Source organism: Ixodes scapularis, unplaced genomic scaffold (assembly GCF_016920785.2).
Source record: "Ixodes scapularis isolate PalLabHiFi unplaced genomic scaffold, ASM1692078v2 PGA_scaffold4__175_contigs__length_147842914, whole genome shotgun sequence".
NCBI classification, from domain to species: Eukaryota; Metazoa; Arthropoda; class Arachnida; order Ixodida; family Ixodidae; genus Ixodes; species Ixodes scapularis.
In genome coordinates, this window is record NW_024609879.1 from 92,990,838 (window position 1) to 93,018,279 (window position 27,442).

The following is a 27,442-nucleotide window of genomic DNA, read 5'->3' on the forward strand; positions in this document are numbered from 1 at the left end:
ATGAACAAACATCATAGAGGCAGTCAACAGGCAAGTAGCCAGCCAGGATTTTGTTTCGGGGGGGGGGGGGGGGGGGGGGGGGGGGGGCGCCGCCCATGACAAACTGCTGTATGAGAGGGAGGGGGGAGAGGAGGTCCCAGCAAAATGGAAGATTTTGGGGGGGGGGGCGGGGGGGGCCAGGGCCCCATGCCCCCCTCCCCCCCCTTGCTGGCTACGTGTCTGGCAGTGAAGAATACAATAAAACATGAAAACCCTTCCACACGAACAACCTCAAGAAATTCTATACCGCAGATACCTTACTTGTGCATTTTTAGAGCGCAGCTCTTAGGGGCCCGTTTCCAGCCTGAGCGGCGTCGGCGTCGCCGTCGGCGTAACCGCGTTCCTCCCTCTCCTCCTCCTCCCCCTCCTCCTCCCCTCCTCCTCTTCCTCCCCCTCCTTCTCCTCCTCCCCTCATTGTGTAGTATGGTCCGGGCGGGTCACGTGACCTCGGGGAGAGGGGGGTCACATGACCCGTTTCCAGCCTGTGCGGCGTCGGCGTTGGCGTCGGCGTCGCCCCTCCCCCTCCTCCTCCTCCCCCTCCGCTCCTCCTCCTCCCCCCTCCTCCCCCGCCCAGGTCACGTGACCCCGGGGGGTGACTCCCCTCCCCCCGCCGAAGTCACGTGACGGCCCGCCCAAGGTCATGTGATTCCGTCCCCTCGAGGTCACGTGACCCCCCGGACCTCTGCCCTCCTCCTCCTCCCCCTCCTCCTCCTCCCCTCATTGTCTGGTTCGGGGGGGTCACGTGACCTCGGGGGGAGGGGGGTCACATGACTTCAGCGGCGAGGAGGAAAGCAGTACGAAGGTGGAGGAGGTTGTAGGAGAGACGGGGAGGCGGAGGGCGGAGGCGAGGGGAGGAGCTTGAAGGACGAGGAGGTGGTAAAGGAGAGGGAGGGGGAGCAGGAGGGGAGGAGGACTAGCAGGCATGATCACGAGGGAGGAGGAGGAATATACCCTCCACTCCTCCTCCTCAAGAGCTGCGCTCCAATTCGGCGTTACAGGAAGTTGTAAACGGCTTTCACTTTTTTTTTTCTATCCCTACTTAAATTAACCATAGAATTAAACGCTTTCCCACAAGCTTCATACGTCTAAAGCTGCTCCCCTTTGTGGGTTCTCTCATGACGCAACCAGTTATATCTCTGTGAAAATTCTTTCTCACAGGTGCCACACTGGAACGGTCTCTCGCCTGTATGGACTCTGTTGTGAACCACCAGGTAACTTTTCTTTGCAAACGCCTTTTGGCAAACTTCGCAATGAAACGGCTTCTCCTTCGTGTGAACCCTCATATGAATCCGTAAGTTACCGATTAGAGCAAACGCTCTCTCGCAGACAGAGCAGTGGAAAGGCTTCTCTCCTGTGTGTGTCCTTTCATGCTCGATGACATGATGCAGATAACGAGTGAAGTAGGGGCAGAACTTGCAATGGTACATGCCCTCATATCGTTGCGGCGTCCAGGGTTGCGACTCAACCAGTTCGCATCTAGGGGAAGAGGAGCCGCTGTCGCTGTCCCCATCGTCCCGGAAGGTAGGATTGGCTGGCACTGTTGGGGAGGTCAGAGAAACAAGAGAGTGAAGAACAACGAAAGTTCAATGCCAAGACGCAAACATTACACAAGCATGGCAAATCTGCACTGCCTTCAACAGAAAGTAGCCGACAAACAAGCGTACCACCACCTGTTCGTTTCAGAGCAAAGAAAACAAACATGGCAAATAAGAACAATTCAAGTATTAAGAAAAGCTGTTATTACATTAAAGTGATATACTTCAAGTTAATTAAAAGTTGCAAGCATAGCCCATTCAAGCAAAAAAATTTCTATGTGCACTTTATTTTTCAATGAATCAGCTCATCTCACATCCTAAAAGCCGAAAGCAACACTAAGCGAGCCTAACTTCTAGGGCTGCAGTGAAGGTACCATGTAGTCTGGGACGTCTGTTTGTTGTAATGAAGTACTACAAAATGTCACTGTACATCAATCAAAAATCACATACTACTTGAGTACGCAAGCACAGATTCCAGTGGAACAATGTACTTAAAGATACCTAATCGTTGACAACCTGTAGTCTGAAACACCAGGCAAGAGCAGGCATGGCAAGACAACCCCATCACACTGGTTTTGTTTGCACAAATCGATTGGTGGTGAATGTGATCACATGCTTGTGCTCATCTACATCGAAGGGATCCGTGTGATGCAATAGGGGACACTTTTTTGATTCAATGATGCTGGACTAATATAAGCAGGAACACTGCAGAGAGAATTCATGGTCCCAAAGTTGAGGCGGCCATGGGAAGGACCGTCTCTGCAAAGCAACAATGTGCCATTTGTCACATGGATGCAAGAGTCGACCTGCAAGGTTGAGAAGAAATTGAAGGTAGTGTGACTGGTGTGGTGTAAACATTTGACCGTTTTTCAACACCCCAAACGTGGCAGCAAGACAGGGAAACGAAAGGCATACTGTAGCAAAAGATTTGATAACAGGAGTGCTCAGGAAAGTCACAAGCTAAATGAACAGGATCAGTATTTATACGGCCAAACTCTGTATAAAAAAATCAAGTTTGCCTTTTACTTCATGCTCTTCATTTGAGGAAATCGTGATTCTAAATGGGGTTGGGCTGGGGTTTACTTCAATCGGCTCTCACAGTACAAATATTGAATTCCTTTTTAATTATGTCATGCTTTCTTTGTGGACACTTTAATTGCAGCGTTTAAATTTGGCAGCATTTTCTAGCAAGAAGCAAAGTACAGTAGCAGAAGTATTAGAGTTCGACAACTGCACAAAAACGATTTATCAATGTAAACAAAACAATAAATAAACAGATAAAGTTCAATTTTCAAAACAAAAGCTGAAAATATATTTCTCTATATTTAAGCATTTTTAAATCCCCAAGTTCACAGGGAAACTACTGTTTGTGTCACACCTTCCGGTACAACCTTTTTACAAGTATCTATAAAAAAAAACTACAAATTTCTTGTTAAAAAAAATCTCTGGAAATGAAAATTAACTTGACATTTCCAAGCAATTCTTTAAACAGCGGCAAAGCGATGTTCTCTTGTGTGTACCACCTATGACACTGCAAGTACGTCTGGGTCTGTAATAGAGCCTTTTACAAAGTAGCGCACATCTTCATGCAGTGTACATAAAGAATGTGCAAAACCTTGAGGTGAGCGTTTGCAAAGGGCCCATTGCAAGATTCGCGCTTACAAATACAATATCGACACGTGCTTTACAGTCCTATTTGTTGCATCAACCACATTATGGCAGTGCTTTTACCAAGTGCCAACTTTTAGACAGTAGGCTCACCATAAAGAAACTTGGATATTTCGTAGCTCTGCTCATTTAAACCAAATTTAAAAATTTTGGTTGTGCTACTACGTTTTCAATCTATTTATAACTTAATTTGAACAGCGTTTTCATCAGGAATTTTGGCCAGTATGTAGACTATATGTAAGAGTCGTGCAAAGTCACATTTTAAAAAATTAAACTGTGAAATATTTATCTTACACAGCATTTGTTTTTGAAGAACTCTGATGTAGGCGCCTACGTTGCAGCTCAGATGCAAGGTTTCACAAGTTATCCACGGGTTTTTACTTTTTACTTTCTGGGAGCATGGCAGAACAAATCTATTGAAGCACGTGAGGACGACTTCCCTAAAGAAGGAGCATAATGTGTCGAGAAGAATGGTCCAAAGCGATGTCATCAGTGTTTTTAATTAGCTTTGTTGTAATCTCTTTACTGCATAGGTGGACGTCAAACTGTTACGCAAGCAATTCAATAAAAGTCAAAGACCACCAGTCTGTGATCCAAAACACCCTCCATAACTCTCGCTGGTGCACCTAGCTGTGCCACTGACTCCAGAGCGAAGCATAGATCTAGCAGTGACCAACATACAGGGGTGATACATGTGGCGCTATTAACAATTTGTTCGAGGTTGTAGCTAAATGCTATGTATATAAGGGCGTCGGAAGGATTGCAACTAGTTAATGGCGTCATGCTGTTCCAATCGATGCGGGGCAAGTTGAAGTCCACCGCCAATACAATAAATAAAAAGGTCTTGAAATTAGGTTGTAGGACATCTAGAATGCCCCCATAGAGGCGAATATCAGCATCTGGTGCCTGTACACTGTGGGGCAAGTTGGATGTTTGAATGCTCTCCCAGAAGTGCTGCACTTTGTGGAAATCCAGGAGCAGTTGGACTCTATTGTCACAGTGGCATGTTTCTGTCGGTGCCCAGGGGGTCAGCGCCGAGTGGAGCTCCGGCGAAATATTGAGGGTCATTGATTTTTTATAAAATTTTCCCATGTACCAAACATCCACCCGTGGAAATGTCTATGAAAGATTTATTTAAAATATTAATTTTCTTTCAAGAAAATGAAACTTGAAGTTTTTGCGTAGACCTCTGAGCTACGTGCTGCCGCTCTATTGGCAACGAGCAGGGCACTTGTGACAACAAATGTTGTATTCGAGAGCAGACGATGCCCCCTACACCTCGGCATTGTGCGTTGTAGTGATAGTGAGCGCAGGCACGCAGCCAGGTGGGGCCAATGGGGCCCAGGCCCCCCCTGAAATCTCCCACTCTGCTGGGGCCTCCTCTCCCCCCTCCCCCTCATACAGCATTTTGTCATAGCGCCCCCCCCCCCCCTCCCCCCCCCCCCCCTGAATCAAAATCCTGGCTACGTGCCGGAGTGAGCGTCTGTGGTCTTCCGAATAGCGTCTTGCTCACAATGAACCTGGTCTTCTTTCCACGATGGCCTTTGCTTAAGACATGTGGTACATTTTTTTTCACTAAATTTAACGGGAAAAATAAATTGGTGTATAGGTCATGTGCCATAAACTTTTTCACTAAATTTAGCGGGGAAACTGAATTGGTGTATAGGTCACGTGCCATAAATTTTTTCACTAAATTTAGTGGGAAACTAATTTGGTGCATAGTTCACGTGCCATCAATTTTTTCACTATATTTAGCGGAAAAACAGAACTGGCACACAGGTCATGTGCCATCAATTTTTCCATTAAATTTAGCGGATATAGAATTGGTGTATAGGTCACATGCCATAAATGTTTTCACTAAATTTAGTGGGAAACTAATTTGGTGCATAGTTCACGTGCCATCAATTTTTTCACTATATTTAGCGGAAAAACAGAACTGGCACACAGGTCATGTGCCATCAATTTTTCCATTAAATTTAGCGGAGATATAGAATTAGTGTATAGATCACGTGCCATAAATTTTTTCACTAAATTTAGCGGGAAACTGAATTGGTGTATAGGTCACGTGCCATCAATTTTACCATTAAATTTAGCGGAAAAACTGAACTGGCACACAGGTCATGTGCCACATATTTTTCCACTAAATTTAGCGGGAAAATTGAATTGGTGTATAGGTCATGTACCACATATTTTTCTACTAAATTTAGGGGGGAAATTGAATTGCTGTATAGGTCACATGTCATAAATTTTTTTACTAAATTTAGCGGCAAATTGGACTGGTGTATAGGTCACGTGCCATCAATTTTGCCACTAAATTTAGCGGAAAAACTGAATTGGCACACAGGTCATGTGCCACAAAATTTTCCATTAAATTTAGCAGGGAAATTGAATTGGTGTATAGGTCACATGCCATAAATTTTTACTAAATTTAGCGGGAAACTAATTTGGTGTATAGTTCACGTGCCATCAATTTTTTCACTACATTTAGCGGAAAAACAGAACTGGCATACAGGTCATGTGCCATCAATGTTTCCATTAAATTTAGCGGGGAAATAGAATTAGTGTATAGATCACGTGCCATTAATTTTTTCACTAAATTTAGCGGGAAACTGAATTGGTGTATAGGTCACGTGCCATCAATTTTACCACTAAATTTAGTGGAAAAACTGAATTGGCACACAGGTCATGTGCCACAAATTTTTCCATCAAATTTAGTGGGGAAATTGAATTGGTGTATAGGTCATGTACCACCAATTTTTCCACTAAATTTAGCGGGGAAATTGAATTGGTGTATAGGTCATGTGCCACCAATTTTTTTACTAAATTTAGCGGGGAAATTAAATTGGTGTATAGGTCATGTACCACCAATTTTTCCACTAAATTTAGTGGGGAAATTGAATTGGTGTATAGGTCACATGCCACAAATGTTTTCACTAAATTTAGCGGGAAACTAATTTGGTGTATAGTTCACGTGCCATCAATTTTTTCACATTTAGCGGTAAAAACAGAACTGGCACACAGGTCATGTGCCATCAATTTTTCCATTAAATTTAGCGGGGAAATAGAATTAGTGTATAGGTCACGTGCCATAAATTTTTCACTAAATTTAGCGGGAAATTGAAATGGTGTATAGGTCATGTACCACCAATTTTTCCATTAAATTTAGCGGGGAAATAGAATTAGTGTATAGGTCATGTGCCATTAATTTTTTCACTAAATTTAGCGGGAAATTGAAATGGTATATAGGTCATGTACCACCAATTTTTCCATTAAATTTAGCGGGGAAATAGAATTAGTGTATAGGTCACGTGCCATAAATTTTTCACTAAATTTAGCGGGAAATTGAAATGGTGTATAGGTCATGTACCACCAATTTTTCCATTAAATTTAGCGGGGAAATAGAATTAGTGTATAGGTCACGTGCCATAAATTTTTCCCTAAATTTAGCGGGAAATTGAAATGGTGTATAGGTCATGTACCACCAATTTTTCCATTAAATTTAGCAGGGAAATAGAATTAGTGTATAGGTCACGTGCCATAAATTTTTCACTAAATTTAGCGGGAAATTGAAATGGTGTATAGGTCATGTACCACCAATTTTTCCATTAAATTTGGCGGGGAAATAGAATTAGTGTATAGGTCACGTGCCATAAATTTTTCACTAAATTTAGCGGGAAATTGAAATGGTGTATAGGTCATGTACCACCAATTTTTCCATTAAAGTTAGCGGGGAAATAGAATTAGTGTATAGGTCACGTGCCATAAATTTTTCACTAAATTTAGCGGGAGATTGAAATGGTGTATAGGTCATGTACCACCAATTTTTCCATTAAATTTACCGGGGAAATAGAATTAGTGTATAGGTCACGTGCCATTAATTTTTTCACTAAATTTAGCGGGAAATTGAATTGGTGTATAAGTCATGTACTATCAATTTTACCACTAAATTTAGCGGAAAAACTGAATTGGCGCACAGGTCATGTGCCACAAATTTTTCCACTAAATTTAGCGGGGAAATTGAATTGGTGTATAGGTCATGTACCACCAATTTTTTCACAAAATTTAGCGGGGAAATTGAATTGATGTGTAGGTCCATGTACCACCAATTTTTCCACCAAATTTAGCAGGGAAATTGAATTGGTGTATAGGTCACATGCCATAAATTTTTTCACTAAATTTAGCGGAAAACTAAATTGGTGTATAGTTCACGTGCCATCAATTTTTCACTACATTTAGCGGAGAAACAGAACTGGCGAACAGGTCATATGCCATCAATTTTTCCATTAAATTTAGCGGGGAAATAGAATTAGTGTATAGGTCACGTGCCATAAATTTTTTCACTAAATTTAGCGGGAAATTGAATTGGTGTATAGGTCACGTGCCATCAATTTTTACAACTAAATTTAGCGGCAAAACTAAATTGGCACACAGATCATGTGCCACAAATTTTTCCACTAAATTTAGCGGGGAAATTGAATTGGTGTATAGGTCATGAACCACCAATTTTTCCACTGAATTTAGCAGGAAATTGAATTGGTGTGTTGGTCCACGTACCACAACTTTTTCCTCTAAATTTAGCGGGGAAATTGAATTGGTGTATAGGTCACATGCCATAAATTTTTTCACTAAATTTAGTGGGAAACTAATTTGGTGTATAGTTCACGTGCCATCAATTTTTTCACGACATTTAGCAGAAAAACAGAACTGGCACACAGGTCATGTGCCATCAATTTTTCCATCAAATTTAGCGGGGAAATAGATTTAGTGTATAGGTCACATGCCATAAATCTTTTCACTAAATTTAGAGGGAAATTGAATTGGTGTATAGGTCACGTGCCATCAATTTTACCACTAAATTTAGTGGAAAAACTGAATTGGCACACAGGCCATCTACCACCGATTTTTCCACTAAATTTAGCGCGGAAATTGAATTGGTGTATAGGTCATGTACCACCAATTTTTCCACTAAATTTAGCGGGGAAATTGAATTGGTGTATAGGTCATGTGCCACCAATTTTTCCACTAAATTTAGCGGGGAAATTGAATTGGTGTATAGGTCACATGCCATAAATTTTTTCACTAAATTTAGAGGGAAACTAATTTGGTGTATAGTTCACGTGCCATCAATTTTTTCACTACATTTAGCAGAAAAACAGAACTGGCACACAGGTCATGTGCCATAAATTTTTGCATTACATTTAGCGGGGAAATAGAATTAGTGTATAGGTCACGTGCCATTAATTTTTTCACTAAATTTAGCAGGAAATTGAATTGGTGTGTAGCTCACGTGCCAACAATTTTACCACTAAATTTTGCGGAAAAACTGAATTGGCACACAGGTCATGTGCCACAAATGTTTCCACTAAATTTAGCGGGGAAATTGAATTGGTGTATCGGTCATGTACCAATTTTTCCACTAAATTTAGCGGGGAAATTGAATTGGTGTATTCGCGACTCCAATTCACTATAGGTGGCGCCACTCGTTATCCAAAATGGCGGGTTTAGTGAGGGTCGAAGATGCGTGCCGCTCCTGAGCCTGTCTAGTGTGCTGGCTTCACTGAGCGACACAAATTATTTCTGGTAATACGAGGAAGCTAGGGTGTTATGCGCGCAGGCCACCTCTTTACCCTGAAAACAAGAACGGTGTTTAGCTTAATATTTACGCCAGGAGGCACGTTTTAATTCTAGAGCGAAACCGAAACTAACCTCTATCTAGGATTTAATTTCTCGGTATATGTTTTAATCAGATTCTTTCATAACTCAAGATGTGTCTCACACCGTAATTATTTATTTAAAGAAGTTGTTCGCCGAAACTTTTGTCTCTTTAAAGACATAAAGTCCGGCTCTTTCATACGCCTTAGAGATAACACAGAATATTATTATTTGTAAAAAAAAATCCGCTGATATTCGTGCGTTCTCGCTGCCTTTTCTCACTCAGATAATTGTCATCTGAAATAATGAACTGCGGGCCTCTCAATTGGTTTTGGGGTATTTCGATGATTAATTGCTTTAAAATTTTGCCCAGCATAAGAATAAGACGATAAATCCAATTTATACAATATGTTCACAAAACGCATGAATGCTAGTGAGAACGCTGTTCTCAGTAGAAAAAACTAAAAGAAGAAATCCGAGTCAGCTAGGCAGCTGAAGTGTGCATGTTTTTTAAAGCAACGCGGGACGCATAGGAGTTTATGTTGCATCCAGTGTTTGTCTATCTTGATAACGATGTAAGAGTTTTTCATATGTTAAAAAGAAAACAAAATGATACCTTTCAGGAAAGACAATGGTTAAATGGCAGATTTTTGTGATGGTAGCGTTAATTGGGGGCATACATTGCCGCGATTCGTATTAATAATAATCTAAATATCAAAATTAAGATATTTTAATACGCAAGTTTTCAAGCTCTAAGTTAACTGGTTGTTATGATCTAATTTTAAACGCGCGAACAAGTATGACAATTTAAAGTGTGCTAATTATCATCACTGGTGCCAATTGCAGCATTTTCAAGTGCCAAGTTATAAAATAAATATAGTCTAAAATCAATGAACATTCTAGCTAATGTAAGAAATTCATGTAAAATTAGATTAATTGAGGGTTCTATCAAAGTAGCGACTTTTGACAATCGGCAAATTTTCCAAAGTCGCCACCAATATCCTTCCACACCTCATTCCCCCTCCCTCTCCCCCCCCCCCCCCCCCAAAAAAAAAAGAACAATGTTTTTTAAAATTATTAATCTTTTCTAACATTTATTTACTTTCGTATTTACGCGCCGTCGTTTTGCCCATCTCAGCCTTTCCAGTTCGAAGGAACGCCTACCTGTTGCAAGCCTGCTCACAGCACGTTTCGTTGGCGTTGGAAGCCGGTGAAACAGTAGTGAGTTTTAGTACTGCATATACGAGCAAGCGATGTGTGTTTGCGTTAGCTTTGCGTGTTCGACGCTGCGCGTGCGTGGAGCCCAAAATCGGGGGCTCGAATCGGAGCACGGCAACGACGCGCTTGCGATACGTGGAGCACGCCACCCTAACGCAAACGCACAGTGCTTGCTTCCATACGCTATACTAAAACTCTCTAATAAAGTATAATCCTATACCGGCTGCAGCACTATGTTCGGACAGTGAAAGAGTGTTGTTTGCATTCGGAAACGGACATTTGGCGAGCCACGATCGCGAGCAGTTCAGCCGTGCCCGCTGAGCAGGAGTATCGGGGGACCCTCACTAGAGCGCTTCCCGTTTCCGCCGCGCGAGGGCGAGCATCGAGCTGGAGACGCGAATAGCTCAGATGCCATAAATTTTTTCACTAAATTTAGCGGGAAACTAATTTGGTGCATAGTTCAAGTGCCATCAATTTTTTGACTACATTTAGCAGAAAAACAGAACTGGTACACAGGTCATGTGCCACAAATTTTTCCACTAAATTTAGCAGGGTAATTGAATTAGTGTATAGGTCATGTGCCACCAATTTTTCCACTAAAGTTAGCGGGGAAATTTAATTGGTGTATAGGTCAGATGCCATAAATTTTTTCACTAAATTTAGCGGGAAACTAAATTGGTGTATAGTTCACGTGCCATCAATTTTTTTACTACATTTAGCGGAAAAACAGAACTGGCACACAGCTCAAGTGCCATCAATTTTTCCATTAAATTTAGCAAGGAAATAGAATTAGTGTATAGGCCACATGCCATAAATCTTTTCACTAAATTTAGCGGGAAATTGAATTGGTGTATAGGTCACGTGCCATCAATTTTACCACTAAATTTAGCAGAAAAACAGAATTGGCACACAGGTCATGTGCCACAAATTTTTCCACTAAATTTAGCGGGGAAATTGAATTGGTGTATAGGTCATGTACCACCAATTTTTTCACTACATTTGGCGGAAAAACAGAACTGGCACACAGGTCATGTGCCATCAATTCTTCCATTAAATTTAGCGGGGAAATAGAATTAGTATATAGGTCACATGCCATAAATCGTTTCACTAAATTTAGTGGGAAATTGAATTGGTGTATAGGTCACGTGCCATCAATTTTACCACTAAATTTAGTGGAAAAACTGAATTGGCACACAGGTCATGTGCCACAAATTTTTCCACTAAATTTAGCGGGGAAATTGAATTGGTGTATAGGTCACATGCCATAAATTTTTTCACTAAATTTAGCGGGGAAACTGAATTGGTGTATAGTACACGTGCCATCAATTTTTTCACTACATTTGGCGGAAAGACAGAACTGGCACACAGCTCAAGTGCCATCAATTTTTCCATTAAATATAGCAAGGAAATAGAATTAGTGTATAGGCCACATGCCATAAATGTTTCCACTAAATTTAGCAGGGAAATTGAATTTGTGTATAGGTCATGTACTACCAATTTTTCCACAAAATTTAGCGGGGAAATTGCATTGGTGTATCGGTCATGTACCAATTTTTCCACTAAATTTAGCGGGGAAATTGAATTGGTGTATAGGTCAGATGCCATAAATTTTTTCACTAAATTTAGCGGGAAACTAATTTGGTGCATAGTTCATGTGCCATCAATTTTTTCACTACATTTAGCAGAAAAACAGAACTGGCACACAGGTCATGTGCCACAAATTTTTCCACTAAATTTAGCAGGGTAATTGAATTAGTGTATAGGTCATGTGCCACCAATTTTTTCACTAAATTTAGCGGGGAAACTGAATTGGTGTATAGATCACATGCCATAAATTTTTTCACTAAATTTAGCTGGAAACTAAATTGGTGTATAGTACACGTGCCATCAATTTTTTCACTACATCTGGCGGAAAGACAGAACTGGCACACAGCTCAAGTGCCATCAATTTTTCTATTAAATTCAGCAAGGAAATAGAATTAGTGTATAGGCCACATGCCGTAAATTTGTGTATAGGTCATGTACTACCAATTTTTCCACTAAATTTAGCGGGGAAATAGAATTGGTGTATAGGTCATGTACCACCAATTTTTCCACTAAATTTAGCGGGGAAATTGAATTGGTGTATAGGTCACATGCCATGAATTTTTTCACTAAATTCAGCGGGAAACTAAATTGGTGTATAGTTCAAATGCCATCAATTTTTTCACTATATTTAAGGAAAAACAGAACTGGCACACAGGTCATGCGCCATCAATTTTCCATTAAATTTAGCGGGGAAATAGAATTAGTGTATAGGTCACGTGCCATAAATTTTTTCACCGAATTTAGCGGGAAACCAAAAAATGTATAGTTCACGTGCCATTCATTTTTCACTAAATTTAGCAGAAAAACTGAATTGGCACACAGGTCATGTACCATAATTTTTCCACTAAATTTCGCCGGGAAATTGAATTGGTGTATGGGTTACATGCCAATTGTTGTTTTTTTTATTAAATTTAGCGGGGGAACTGAATTGGTGCATACGTAACATGACGTCAAGCCACGTGACATGCAAACTATGCATGTCACGGGCAAACCATGCAAACTAAACACCAATTTAGTTTCCTGATAAATTTAATGGGAAACGCACAGACGGACAAAATTTTGGGCGTAGGCCTGTCTGTCTGCCTCCGCCGACGTGCTGCTGCTGCAGAACAGCACAGCTCCTCCGAGAGCTTGATTGGCAGAGCAGTTCGCCGCCTGATTTGCCTTATCTATACAGTCAGCGAATGCCTCTACTTCCCTGCATGATCAATGGTCGACATGAGTGGTTTAGTGGTTTTTAAATGTCAGTTCAGTTTGTTGTGTGGAAGACTGGACAGTGGGAAATCAGTCTGCAGGAATGAGCTCTATAAATGACAAATTTTGCCAGTGGCATTACTGGCAGTACAAACTAGCTAGCTTAGTGTCTTTAAGAAAAAAAAACTACCTAGAAATAAAAAGTTTAACAAAAGAAGTCGGTTTTGATATCTGCCATATTTACATCCACCAACATCTAGAGAATATTCTCAGAAAGTTCCATTTGCTTACAGACTGCATAGTTATTTTTTTTTATAAATTATATTCGGTTATCCAATGCTAAGTGAAAGGTGAAGATTCAAGCACTTTGAATGTTTGTTTTTTTCCGTCTTAAGTTTTGGCATGAATTTCACATGAGGAAAACTATTGTTTGATAACGGGATAAAAAGAAAGACTCACTCATTGTTATTTCTAAGTGAAATGTAATGGGAAATGCAGCTGTGGCATTGCTTTTCTAGTTTCAGGGCGTCTTTTACAATAGATGTCAATAACATAAAAGACAAAAATTTATTTGGTCATTCAACACGATGTTAGCATAAAATAAATTACTTTTTTGAAATCTTTTTATAGTTGCACTTTTTAAACATTCGGCTGTGAATCTAGTGAAAAAAAATGTTGGGTATTACATTAGATTTCTAAGGATTGTTTTCGTAAACAATGTCAGTGTGTTCCAGATAAAAACGACTATAATTTATTTCACAATTAATGCACACAGATGAAAGTTTGCACTGCCTTCTGCCCCACAACTGCCAGTATAAACTGTAAATTTAATTTCACATTACGCCAGAGGTTCGAAACTTGACCCTTTTGAATAGTGTTCCCCCTTAAGGGGAGGCACGGCCTAGGAATCGCGATTTTTTCAAAAAAGTCACATTTTTGGAAAATAGGCTGACCAGCTTTTACGACTCATAAAGAATGCTGTCCAAAAATTTTATTCCTGTAAGTAATGTATTTACTCCGAAATAAATTATTTTCGACATGCTGGCGGCCGCACGTGCGCGCCGACGACGCGGTCGATTACGAAAATGTGCCATTTTCAAAGCGCGCTCCCTCCGCGTTTCTTAGGATTAGCATGGACAGGCCCCCCTCGTTGGAATGAGCGTCTCGCCCTCTTTCGTTCTGTTCGCAGCATTGTTCGCAATATCGCGCTCATAGACCGTAAAACCCCGTAGAAAACACAGCTGTGCACGCTTTTATTGGTCAAGCTGGCGAAACAAGAGCTCTGATTCGCTAGGACAAGCCACGTGACATGGATCGTCCTAACGAATCAGGAAGCTCTGTTGGAAATTGGCATACAGCCAGGGAGCTACCAAGCGTCCTACGGAGAGAGGGCCACCAAGATGAAGGTTGCGAAGGCCCAAGTGAAAGCGCTCGAGTCCTCCAAGATGTCCCACAAAAAAAGGAAGATGGAAGCTGCGGCCAAGGCACAGAGGGACCGTGCAGAGGAAGGAGTGACATATGCCCCTGGAGCATTTTAGATGAAATGGCAAGCCCCATCTAAACTAAAACACTGTTCAAACTTTCAAACCCGTTTTTCTCAGCTTCATGTTTTCACCATTTTTTCACAGCTCTAAAACTATCGTTCGATGAGTTAAGCCCCCCCAAGTCTAATGTATGGCTTTTTTGGCATGAAATTTACTGGAGAACTCGGCTATGCGCTTACTTTTTGCAAATTGTTATTTCTTCACACAAAAATGTTGACGTTTGTGAAACAAGAAAAAAATAAAAAATTCATACCATTATTGAAAGTTAATTTTTACATGAAATATGGCCTTAAAAATTATTTCAAGCCAACTACCGATTAGTTTGGTCATTCAGCGTTATATCCCAACAAAGAAATTGTGCCTTTTTATTCATATTTTGAAACAATAGTTTTTTTCCTTTGGCACGGCTACATGTACATTTTTTTCAACGAATAAGGCTGTAACTTGTCAAAAAATAAACCTTTTGGGTTGAAAGTTGGTGTAGCCTCCTAAGTTTTTGACGTTTAACATACCCTAAAAATTTCATTGACCTGGCACAAATACTTAAAAAGTAGACCCTCCAAGGGAGTGCCTCCCCTTAAACTGCGTCATGCAGTGATAAGTAAACAAACGTGTGCAAATACAATTTTTATTTAAAGAAAAAAAAAAAGGAGCCCAAGATGCCTCGATTCTGCAGCGCGAGCTTTCGCGCCACACCCCAATGCTCCAAGCTCCGATGCACTAGCAGATTTGGCCACCGTTCTCCCTTTTGGTAAGTCAATGGCCAACATGCAAAATTTTGTTAAAGGGATGCTGAACCGAAATTTCGGGTGGAAATTCCTGGTCGCAATGGCATACATAGCATGTCCTTTACTTCTAAACGACGTTGTTTTGAGCGAGAAGGTGTATAAAATTGAATAAACACGAAAAATACAATTTTACGCGACCCCTGGTGAGCGTTGTGGAAAGCTCGCTTCGTGACGTGCGCATGCTAATTTACCTCAAAAGACAGATGGAGCCAAACCAAGCCAGGCGCTAAGCCGGGTGGCGTTTGTTATTGTTAGTACCACGCGGGCTCTGCCCGCGTGGTACTTTACACTGTTTCACCTTATGATGTACCGCAGGAAAGATTACAAGTGCGAGCTCCTTGCTCTGGGGCACATCTCGGCGGCACAAGCTCTCGTGACTTAAGAGCAGCTGCCAACGCTATGAGCTCGCGCTTCTAGGATTCGCTGCGGTACAACACAAGGTGAAACGAAGTATAGTACCAGCCGCTTTGAGAACAGCCGCCGAGCGAAGAATCAAGGCGAGCACCAACGAACGAGGAGAATGCGCGGAGGCAACAGGGGCGCTGGGGGCGCCGAGAATGCGCACGTCAGTTCCGCTACGCCTGCTCTCAGAAGGACTCGCTCGCACCGGCAGCTTCCGGCCGAGGATTCGCTCTTAATTCAAAGAAATACAATAATTCGGGCCCTATCCGTCTGATTGAATATCGTTTTTAGGTACAGTACCATCCCGTGAAGCCCGCTCGGGCAATAATTATGAGATTTCAAATATCGATTCAGCATCCCTTTAATGACTTTGCCCATACTATATTTGGTGCTATATTGTATCTTGGTAGACCTCAAATGTCGCGCTTTTGCATGATATATTTTTGCATGATAAATCTTTCGTGCTCAACTACTACAACAAACTTACCTGTACTACGAAAAATTTCGCCCCTCCCGCATACTTCGTTAAAAAGGCAGTTGACTGTGTATGACCACACAAGATAGCTAAAAGGCATGGGTACTCTTCACAACATATAGTATGTGCTGCATAATGAAGCATTACCCGAACAGTGTTTATTTGATGTAGATCTAAAACAACACAGCATATAAAATCTACAGTTTCAACAAAAGTCCCTTCAGGATGATCCACCAAAATCCGAACTTGTTTTAAGGCACGTATGTAGAAAAGCCTCTTTTTTGTACAGCACCAAAACAAAGAAATGCATGTGACTGTTCCATCCGCTACCCCAATCCCAATCAGCTATTTGTTGCGAGGACGGTGAAGGCTTTACGCGAACTATCTCAGTTGAGATAATCCTCAATGAACATCCAACAGCTTCTGATGCAAGCTGTTTTATGTTCACTCTCTTTGTTCATTATCCGGAAAGGTTGAGCTGGCTACCAGCGCTGCTGTTCACTGGTTTCCAAAGTGGAAGATAACACAAAAAAGGTAAGCATCCTGAAAAGGCAAATAAAAAAAATATTGAAAGAAAGGCGGCAAACTCCAAATGCACAATGCAGGTAAAGCATGTTGCTGTGTTCTCACAGCCCAGGAAAGAGGGAGAACTTTCTTGCTGATAGGGGTTGCTGAGAGTTGCAATATGACATAGGCCAGAGAGCTCTTTTTAGAGGGGTGTATAGCTTTGGAGTCTAAATTTTTCCATGTCTTACAAGCATATAGGCATTCAAGCTGATATAACCTGAATCCCATCCTACGCTAAACATCTCTTCATTTTGAGGAAAGCCTATGGCTCATCATGCACTAAAAAAAGGAACACCATTTGAAGTAGACGAATGCATTTAGAGCACAGGTATCTTGGCACCCTATATATGTCAACTGAGCAAATGTAAGCCTGTTAAAAGGACTTATCAGACAGGCTTGAGTTACTTGAGCACTACACCGGACGACTGTGTCAGCTGTGCCGGCAGTGGGGGTTCGGGAAGGGCCCGGCCAAGGGGGGCAAGCAGGGACGCTGTTACCAGTCGCACAGGGCTGGTGGTGACCTCTTCACCAAGGCTGTGATGACCTGCATGGTTTAAAAGCCCCCCAAAAAAGAAAGCACAGATTGCATGCACAGACGGCAATATGACGCAAAAATTATCATTCGCAGTTGAGGCCATCTTCAGCAACAAATACAAAAATATTGACGATAGTACAGCTGACAGCTGCTAGGAGCTGGCACTTTTAAAGGGCCAGTGAAAAGAAAAAACGTTTTTATAAAACAGTCTGGTTGGGACACGCATGCCAAAAAATAAACTTTACGCAAAAAAAAAATTAGAGCAATAATGCTGGCGCGAGATTTATTTTAAATTCTGTGTGCAAAGTCCATGATTTCATGAAATGTTCATACTCTCTTTCCACCTCAACAAGGTGGTCATACACTCTCCACCTCAACGTGAAGGCAAAGCCAGTCCACTTCTCCTCCACGTGCTCGAAATGCCGAAAAAGAAAACAAGCAGAAAGGAGGGGACTACTGACTAAATTGCGTTTCGCGTTGTCAATATTGCTCTAAAAGTTTTTGTTATTTTTCACAAAAAATTTATTTTTTGACATGCATGTCCCAATCAGACTGTATAAAGACAAACATTTTTTTTCTTTTCAGTGGCTCTTAAATGGGCCGCCCCTTTCTTCGAGGCAGCAATGCAACATTTTCTTTGAGAAAATATACAATAGTGGAGATTAACCTGCAAGCATAAATTGGAAATTTATTAATGCGACACCGTCCACAGTGCGTACCTGGGCAACCTATTTCAGGCAAACAAAAATGCCACTTATTCCTAAATAATGCTTTAAATAACAAAAGTGTGAAAAAAAAAAATAATTTGTCATTTCAGCTGCCACGTTTAACAACATGGGCAATGGCCAAGCCCACGAAAAGAAAAACCCGTCTTGGCGTATGTGCCACATCGTCGATTACTTTCTTGCTAGTAATTGCAGCGCTAGAGACATCTGTACGCTTCCCCCACTTTGGGGGGTGAGTTGCAGAACAGCAATTTTTTTTACGAGACTCTGAGTTGTCTGCAGGAAGCCGACCACATTTTTTCAGTGGTGGTTGTCTTCAAGTTGCCTATCACATTTTGCAATAGGAATTCATAGGATGCAAGAAGATCACACGGCCTTCTTTATAGAAACAAGAGTATGGTCAGGGTAGTTCCATCTAAAATGGGTATTAAAAAATGGTTGAAAAATTAATCATAGTGTAACATTTCAGTTGAGATAAACCCTCTCTCTCCCTTCTTCTTACACTTCGTAGTTTAGTTAGCCTCTAAATATAATATTTGTAAGGTGCTGGCAAAAGCCAGCATATCCGGTAAAAACGTCCATCAATAAAATGTTTCCCCAACATTTTTGAAAATACCAAGCTCAAGATTCTAACAAAATAAACAGCAAAAAACAACCACCCACAAATATTATGAAAATGTACACTTGAGTTTTAAAAGTGACACAGAGCTTCAGCGGTGTTGAAACGAGAGTTGAGCCAAATTTCGCTTTCAATCAACTGCTCCATGAGAACTTTGGACTGCCGCAAAGACGCACTTCTTTTTTTCTTTTTTCTGGCACTACTGTTTTACGTTTGAGTTTAACTTACAATCAAGACCAAAGAAGGTAGACCTGTAATGCTACTAAGACAAATTTACAACCAAGTGGCGCTAGCTCAGGCACATCCCCTGATGATAATGCAATTAATGCAAAGGTGCAAGAGAGCTGGACAAGAACAACAATAATAATTCCTGGAGAAGGGGAACAAGGGGAAAGGACAAACACAGCTTGGAGATTTGTGTTTGCCCTTTGTCCTGTTGTCGCCCTTCTCCAGAGATTATTATCATTGCTCCCCAATGACGGCTGCTGCTCCTAGAATACTACTGCAGGGAAGTTTGACATGCGCTTGGTGGTGTGAGGCAAAGGCAGTCAGAGCAGAAGTGCCATGGTACACTGTAGCCACGGCATGAAGGCATGTGCCAGACATGATAATCAAGTGATCTCATCAGGAGTAAAAGACCTTGGTTCTGCCTTATCACAGTAGCTGTCATGGCACTATTTTGCCAAGTTCTCTGTGATTTTTAGCACCTGTCATTGCCGACGTCCTCTAGAATATCAAACGATGATGGGGCTAGCACAGTTGGTGAGCAATCTACGCTTCGTTTCACCTTAAAGGGCAACTCCGGCCAAAACTCAAAATGAATTAAATTACTGGTATCGCTTTAGTGACACAAAATACGACCCCAGCCAAAATTTCACGTCACGCATTCTTAACTAATACCCATAATAAAAACGCGAACCGCCGCGAGTTGCTGCTCCTTAGCGGGCGGCCAGCGGGTTGCCAAACGCTAAAGCAACATTGGGTCGTGATGTCAACATCGTTCTCCTTTTTTCCTCCGTTCCGGACAAGCGCACGGCGCAGCCGTCGCGCGCGCTTCTTTGTGCCGCTAACACCGCTACTTCGGCTTGTAATTGCGTGTTTAGCCGTTGCTTTTACCTGTAGCCCGTGTAGCTTCGGAATAGCCTTTTTTTTTTTTTATTTGTTTGTGAGGACTTTTAGACTCGTTTTAGCGAGCAACTCGGTGCGCCCAAGACTGCCCAGCTGTTCCTCGAAAGATGCCGAGTACAGCTTAAGTGGGTTGCTCAAACAAGCCGCTGCGCAACCCGGAGGTGCTTTTTCACAAGTTTCCAACGGATTGGAAATTGTAGAAGGTGTGGGTGAACGCTGTTCGAAGAGTGGACTTCGGAAAGCCTTGGACGTCGACCCCCAGATCGAAGCTCTACTCCGATCATTTTTTGCCGGAGAGTTATGAACGAAACCTACAGGTGTTGGTTGCTTGTGGCTTGTCAGCGAAGGGGTCGAGGCTTAAAAGGATGCCGTGCCGTCGCTCTTTGCCCATCGTACATGTACAGAAAGGTAAACATGATAAAAGTATCCTGATCAGTAAATAAAACAGTCATTGTGAAGTGCAGTGTTGAAAATTGAGCATTCACGCTCCATTGAACGTCTGTTGAATGGGGAATGGTGGGCATGTAAAGTACAACCACTAACTAGCTCCAAACACTGAAGTTTGTAATGAAAACGAAAACAATGTTCTGCTTTGCGTCACTGCTTGTTTACTACGCAATCTCGTGCGTAGAATTCAGGTCCGTAACAACTACTAGCGAACAGCCGGCACGTGAAGCTCATGCGATATAAACATTCGCCTCCCAATCGTTCGAACTCGTTACGCAACAGTATTAATTAACATTCCGCTTGTGAATACCACAAGGGACTTTAAAGAAATCGCGAAAGTTCGGATTTGTAAGTTACAACTCTCTAATTTGCCCGAGTTCGGCTGGAGGTAAATATAATATTTAAAAATGCAAAAAAAAAACAAAAAAAAAACACTTGCCTTAGTCAAAAGTTACGAAGGAAAACTTAAAATCCTACGTATTCTAATAAAAAAAAATGTGGGGGGGGGGGGTGGGAATGCGGAAGGGAAAGAAAGTGTTCTCACCTTGCTAACGTTCTCTGTTTTCCTTTATCACCCACAAAAACTTTTGCTAGCTTTGAGAAGAAAATGACTGCCCAAAGAACTTTTTTTTTTTTTTTGTGCGACAAGTGTTTTTTTATTTGTACAAAGATTCACTACCTGGACGAACTTATGTGGTGAATTAGTGTCGTAGCTTACAAATTCGGCTTTTACGCGCCTCAGGAAAAAATAACGAAAAAACAGACGTCTACAGCTTGACACACGTCTGTTCGGTTGTCGCGGAACGCGCCGGAGAGCCTCAAAGCTTTGTGTCTGGGACTGACCCTCAGCGCGAAAGCGCCAGCACAGTGCGTCACTGGCAGCGTGGCGTAGAGCAACGCCGCTCCATCCACGGAGCCCCGATGACAATTTAGGCCTAGTGACGAGTGCGGGAGACCGCACGCACTCCGACAGCTGCCGAGTACGGCACCGAACGAGTTCACTCGTTTTCCAGTCGCTAGCTTTTTGGTATACAAGCAACGAGTACGGCACGGCATAGCGCACGCGCGGCGGCGGCCGCCGAGTACGCCACCGAACGAGTTGACGGGTTTTCCAGTCGCTAGCTTTTGGGTATACGCACTAACTCTTGCTACATATGCTGGATAACTACCGCGTATAGACCTTTTCATCCTCCTCTGCATGGGCGCTGCCATCTTGGAATCACGTGACGCGGCAGCCATTAGGTTGCTTCAAGTTGCTACTCCGCTCTCCCCTCCGCGCCTTGGTGGATGCAATCATGTTTTTCGTGGCGTTTCGTCGCGCTTTCTTGCCTTACTTCGGAAACTGTAGCCCGATACGTCTACTTGACGACTAAGACATCACGAGGGTTCAAAGGTCCTTATGACAACTGAGGTTTGTTTACTTATAGTGGTGGAACATTCTCAGTAAGAAGCGCGTATATTTATATCGTGCATTTAGGATCGGAAGGCGTCAAGAATAGTCAGCGCAAGGAGACTATCTGTATTTCTTAAAAGTATCGTTCTTTGTATTTATAATATATCGGAATCTGTTTATTTTGGTTATGTGAGGACCGAAACTCGCGGAGGAGATAGACACCGAACGTTTAACTTGTATTTTATCCGAGACTACAACTACTGCTACGTCAACATCAAGCGATTTGTTTGTATGTGTATGAGGTACATATGTGTATGAAGTTCTCAATCTTTTTTTACGACGTAACCGTTCGGTTGGTCGGTTTACTTATTAAGTTTAAGAAAACGTGTACAGTGCTCGCTCCCATTTCAACAGTCATTTAGGTGATTTATTGATTATATTTAGATAACCAGTTGGGACTTCCCGCGTAAGAAACTGACACAACAGTAGCGAGTTTTGGAATAGCGTGCACAAAGAAATAACGTCGTTTCTATTTGCTAGTCCAAAACGCGGTTTGGGTTCGGGACATGCGCAATAATGACGACGATTTTTTTTCTTTTCCGTACGCTGTTTTAATTTCTGCCAGTATCTAAAATCTGCAATATTTAACGCCGAAAAAAAGTAAAAAAAAAAAGTCGTTTCCATAACAATTACTTGAGTCCAGGATTGTCGATGGCGAAAACAGCTTTGCTTTTGGTGGCTGGCGACGCCGAAATTTGCAATGCGAATCTGTTCAAGCAAAGAAGTTTTTGTTCACGCAGGTCTGTGAAGTGTTGCCTAGCGGTAGAATTCTGCCAAACTTTCCGAGGTATTTCTCCTCCTGCGCCCTTTAGTTTTATTTGGCCAATTTTACGGAAGACAAATATCAGATTGAATTTGACGGGCCTGCCACTTATACCATATGTTGAGTAAGCAAATGTTCATATAAAATAATTTATTTCTGAGGATCAATATAGCGAAATGCTGCTTATGAGTACTTTAGCAGGGTTGATAATTTAAGAAATTTTCTACTCGGCCTGTGAAAACACGCTCAAGTAATGAACTTAAAAAAAAGGCCGAGATGATACTACTTGTTTATATAAATTATCTACGTCATTACACGATACGTTTTTTGTCTGCGAAGGCCACTAAAGGTTGAGTGTGCCCACGAAAACCAAACAGTGAGTAACAAACTCGCGAGTTCATTTGTTCTGGCTGATTGAGCACATTGCTAATCAAGCTGTCGATATGCTTCTTTATATTCACGTGTTACTCTCTTCATTTGTTTGTTTTTCTGGAAACTGGTGTCATCGGGTACGGCCGTAGACGATGGCAATCTTCCCTGTACTATCGGGGAAAAATGAAATGCGAACAGAGGAGCGCGTGGCTCGCAGTACAGGCTGCGCCGCCTGGAAGTGAGCCTAGGAGCGAGGGTGCGTGGCCTACTCCGACGAGTTCGCGCCCCTCCCTCTGCGCTCCCCAAGCTTCAGCAGTGCGCCTCTTAGTGCGCTGAAAGCTATCACCGCTATCTTTGCTGGCTCAGCGCGTGCGGTGCAAAGAAGCTCGCAGCACTCGCCGAGCAGGCAAAGATAGCGGTGACAGCTTTCAGCGCACTAAGAGGCGCACTGACGAAGCTGGAGGAGCGCGAATCGAGGGGCGTGAACACATTGAAGTAGGCCACGCGCCCTCGCCCCTAGGCTCACTTCCAGGCGGCGCAGCCTGTACCGCGAGCCATGCGCTCCTCTGTTCGCATTTCATTTTTCCCCGATAGTACATCATGCAGGCGTTTCGCATCCCACCATAATCAGATACATCAAAGGAGTTGGTAAAAAAAGCCCGCAATTTAGGCCCAAATACGCCTCGTAGTCCTCAAAGTGGCTCAATACCACTGTTTCATTGGTTGTGTGCTACAAGGAAAATAATCGTATCACAAAATTAAGCAAAAACAACGTAAAACAGCAACATAGCCACGTCCACGTTGAAACCGAAACCAACCAAATTGAAGCAACCTAATGGCGCAGAGTGCGTCAGCGCCCTCTATCCGCCGGTGAGGCAACTACTAAAATGAAAAGGTCAATACAGAATTAAAACAAAATGAGCTTACCTTCTATCTTTAGACGGCTAGCGCAACAGAGGTAGGTGCCACTTGGACTGCGTACTCGTTGAACGAGAACGATCTTGACGTCACGTTCACATAGCGGCTGATTTCCAGTGTTGCCGGAACCTCGAGCGGCTAGTTTCGGTTTTGTCGGCCGCACCCCAAACAAAACTTTGAGACGTCGATATCTTTAAAACTACGCACAATAACGAGAAAAAAATTACACCTTGCAATTCAGGGGCGCTAACTGCACTAAAAACAGCCATAATCCCAAAATCGAAAGTATCGACCGGAGTTGCCCTTTAAGTCAAAGTGTAGTCGATGCTGCGGAGCCAATGGGACCAATCAAACAGCGTCACAAGTGTTACATCATGACCTTCCTCGTCTCTCTATAGATATTTTTTGAGTGCAGCTCTTAGGTGCCCGTTTCCAGCTGGAGCGGCGTCGGCGTAACCGTAAGGTCACGTGACCCCCCCGGCAGTAGGAGGGAGGGGGAGGAGAGAGGAGGAGGCAAGGGGAGGAGGTTGAAGGATGAGATGAAGGAGAAGGAGGGGGTGGAGGAGCAGGATGAGGGGAGGAGTAGCAGGCAGGATCATGAGGGAGGAGGAGGGGTATACCCTCCCCTCAGAACCCTTTCCTCCTCCTCCTCAAGAGCTGCACTACAATTCGGCGTTACAGGGAGTTGCAAACGGCTTTCATTTTTTTTATCGTCTAAACATATCGAGCGCAGCTAATGCCACGGGGTTCGCACTTTTACTATGTGTGTTCATGGTTGTATGTGTTTGAGCCTTTGACTACATTTTCACCTAAGATGAAGCAAATTATGCGGTGAGTAAAGACCGTTCTGAATATTAAAGTCGAGCAATAATAATTTTTTTTTCTTTGTTTAGGCCTGGTACAGGTGCGGTGTAATTCTTAGCAAAAATGAAATTTTGTTGCAAGATGTAGAAGACTTTCTCTTCTGGTACAATTTGGTGCAAAAGGCGCAGCACTTCCATCACTGCATGACAAAAATATAATCTTGTGCCCATGTAGTGACAATCAGAAGGGAGTGCCCTCTTTCACCTGCACAAGTCTTATCTTCCTCTCCCTTCAAGTGCAGCGGAGTAATAAACCCTCTATCATTTGCAACTCCAGCGCCCTATAAATGGCAGGGCGGTAAGTCCAAGATGGCGGAAGGAACAGGGATAGATTCTACAAAATTTCCCGTGCGCCTCTTCGCTTAGTTTCTCTTGCCACATTATGCTGCATGTAAATCATGCACAGTAATTCCCAACCCCCATTAACAAACAAAAAAAAAAAAACAATGGCAAAAAATTAGTTACATAAAATAAAACAGGAATGAAAATAACACATAGGAATGAAGTGCTAAAAGAGAAGATTATCAAACTTTGGCTTGGATTCATTTTCTTTGAATGTAAATATTGTGCATGGCACTATTAATAATCATGAAATGCAGCATAGAAGTGGCCAAGTTGTTGTAAACAAATAATAATAACTTACATTTTAAGGCTGGTTCTCACATTTGCATTAGAGTGTGGCCGACTGCCCTACAACTGCTTGTGAGTGCTAACAACAGAAAGTACAGGCAGCATACATGGCTTGGATTTAACGCCATCTCCCCGTGCTGGTGGCCATAATTTGTTCTTGCTGAGAAAACAAATGGTGCGAAGTGTATGTTGTAGAAGGTACGCGCTCGGCAAAAACGCCACCACAACGGCAGGTGTTGTGACGTCGCTGCAAGACGTGTTTATCCGGCAGCCTCAGAAAAGCTTCCAATATGCATCTATTTCTTGAAGTAGACTGAACGTATTGCAGTGTATGTGAGATCAAATTTATTCAATATAGTCAGTGACAGGTCAAGAACCAAGTGAAAGCTCCTCCCATCTCTTTCCACTTCAGCGGAGCAAACGTTGGAGAGGAGGCGACCTCCTCTCCACCGTTCGCTCTGCCGAAGTGGAAAGAGGTGGGAGGAGCTTCCACTTCGTTCTTCACCTGTCACCAACCATAGGTGAAACGTTTCCTTATAACACTTGCAAAATTATTTCGAGCCCATGGTAAAAAAGAAAAAAAAAAGGATGCATAGAAAACCAAGAAAAACATGCATATTGGAAGTTCCTTTTCCTGCCCAGCCGACCCTGCAATGGTTTCTACGTCTAAAATTGTTTAGTTATACGCAGCAATATGGGGTAATTGTTTCCTGCCGATAACTCTAGCTTTCTCAAAACAAGTAAATATGACTTCTGCGCACACTTTGTCATGACAAGAGACATTCCTAGGACACGTAGCAACAATCAGAAGAGCTCACCTTCTTTCACTGCACCAGTCTTGTTTTCCCCTCCCTCCAAGCGCAACAGGGTAAAGGACACTCCACTGTAGTCCTCGGAATAGAGGCTTCCTGTCATCTGAGTATGAAGTATCTACGTGGGCTCTGTTGGGAAAACAGCACGAGCACGTTGCGCTGACTCCAGTCCAAAAGCGAGCCATATTTGACTGACAAAACGGTGATGTCCATTGTAACTCTCAACTGATAGCATGCATCTTGTACGCGGGCACACTTGGGAGAAGGCAGTATGCATAAGAGAGGCCAGGGACCACATGATATAGTAACCAAGATGTGCTCCGATACAAGGCTGACAAGCTAGACATATTTTGACAAAATGCGCCGCAAGGCAGGCACAGAGTAGGTAAGGCAGCACGAAGCATGTTGAAGACAGGGAACTTCTCTGTCTCTGTCTTGCGGCGCATTTTGTCAAAATAAGTCATGTACCAAATGGCCCATCTTAAGCTAAACATTATCACCGCACGTAAGTTCATAAAAGTTTCTTACATCACCATCATCTATCATTGACCTTTAGGACTCGGATGGCAGCAGAGTGGTCTAAGGATGAAGCGATATCAATCTGTTCCAGTTCTGAAAGCCACGATCAGCAAAACCAACCTGTACTCCATCACATGGAAAAACTGCTATGCCCAACTACATGTCAGATAGTTTCAACATGGTATCTCCTAGCTCAAGACCTTTCCAAGTTCCATTCCGATTCAGTGTCCAGCTTGCTCACTACCGTTGCGCTTCTAACGTCGGCAACAGTGTGATTTCAGGTGACTGGCTAAACCTACCGTCACGACTGCGCAGTAGTTTTGTTTCGGTGCTAGCAGTAGGCGCTCCTTGAAGCTGCATCGTCGGAAAAGCGCCCCTTTTCAGTCGGCGCTTGGCCTTCTTTCCTATCAGGTGTTCTGGGAAATGTCTAGAGCACACCGCGGTGGAATCGGATATATTAGAGAGATCTCTGTTCACCGTCCAATTTATTTTCTCCTCAGTCTAGGGGAAGTTGAAGAGCGACAGATCGTGGGATTGACAGGCGCCACACGTCAAGACGCAGCACTTCCTCGTTGCACTTTTACAGGCGTTACGACGTCCTCGGTGGGAGTACGAAAACTCGGAAGAAACACAGGGCACAAGCTGCTCGTGGCAAGGGAACGCGCTCCAACGCACGAAGGGTTCATATGCCGCCGATCTACCCAAAGTGTGCGCGAATGACGGGCGCATGCTCATTGGTCCGAAGCCCACTGCTGGAGCACGTTCTATCCCGTCGTTCTGCGTCAGCGACGTTCTACTTCTTATTTAAATAGAGCCGCAAGAACGTTCAAACACATTCCCGGGAATGCACGACATCCACAACAATCAAAAATCCACGGCGGGCAGGCGGGCACGCGGGCACGGCTCGGGGTCCTGGATTGGATTGTCTAGTTTCGTTACCTGTGAAGAGTTCGACTCAAATTTAGTTTTACAGGGTGAATCACCTAATT

General features: G+C 42.8%; 1 pseudogene; it reads right to left on the reverse strand.

Moving 5' to 3' along the window:
- Positions 1-1,070: 1,070 nt before the first annotated feature.
- Positions 1,071-27,442, reverse strand: LOC115328830 (annotated as a pseudogene).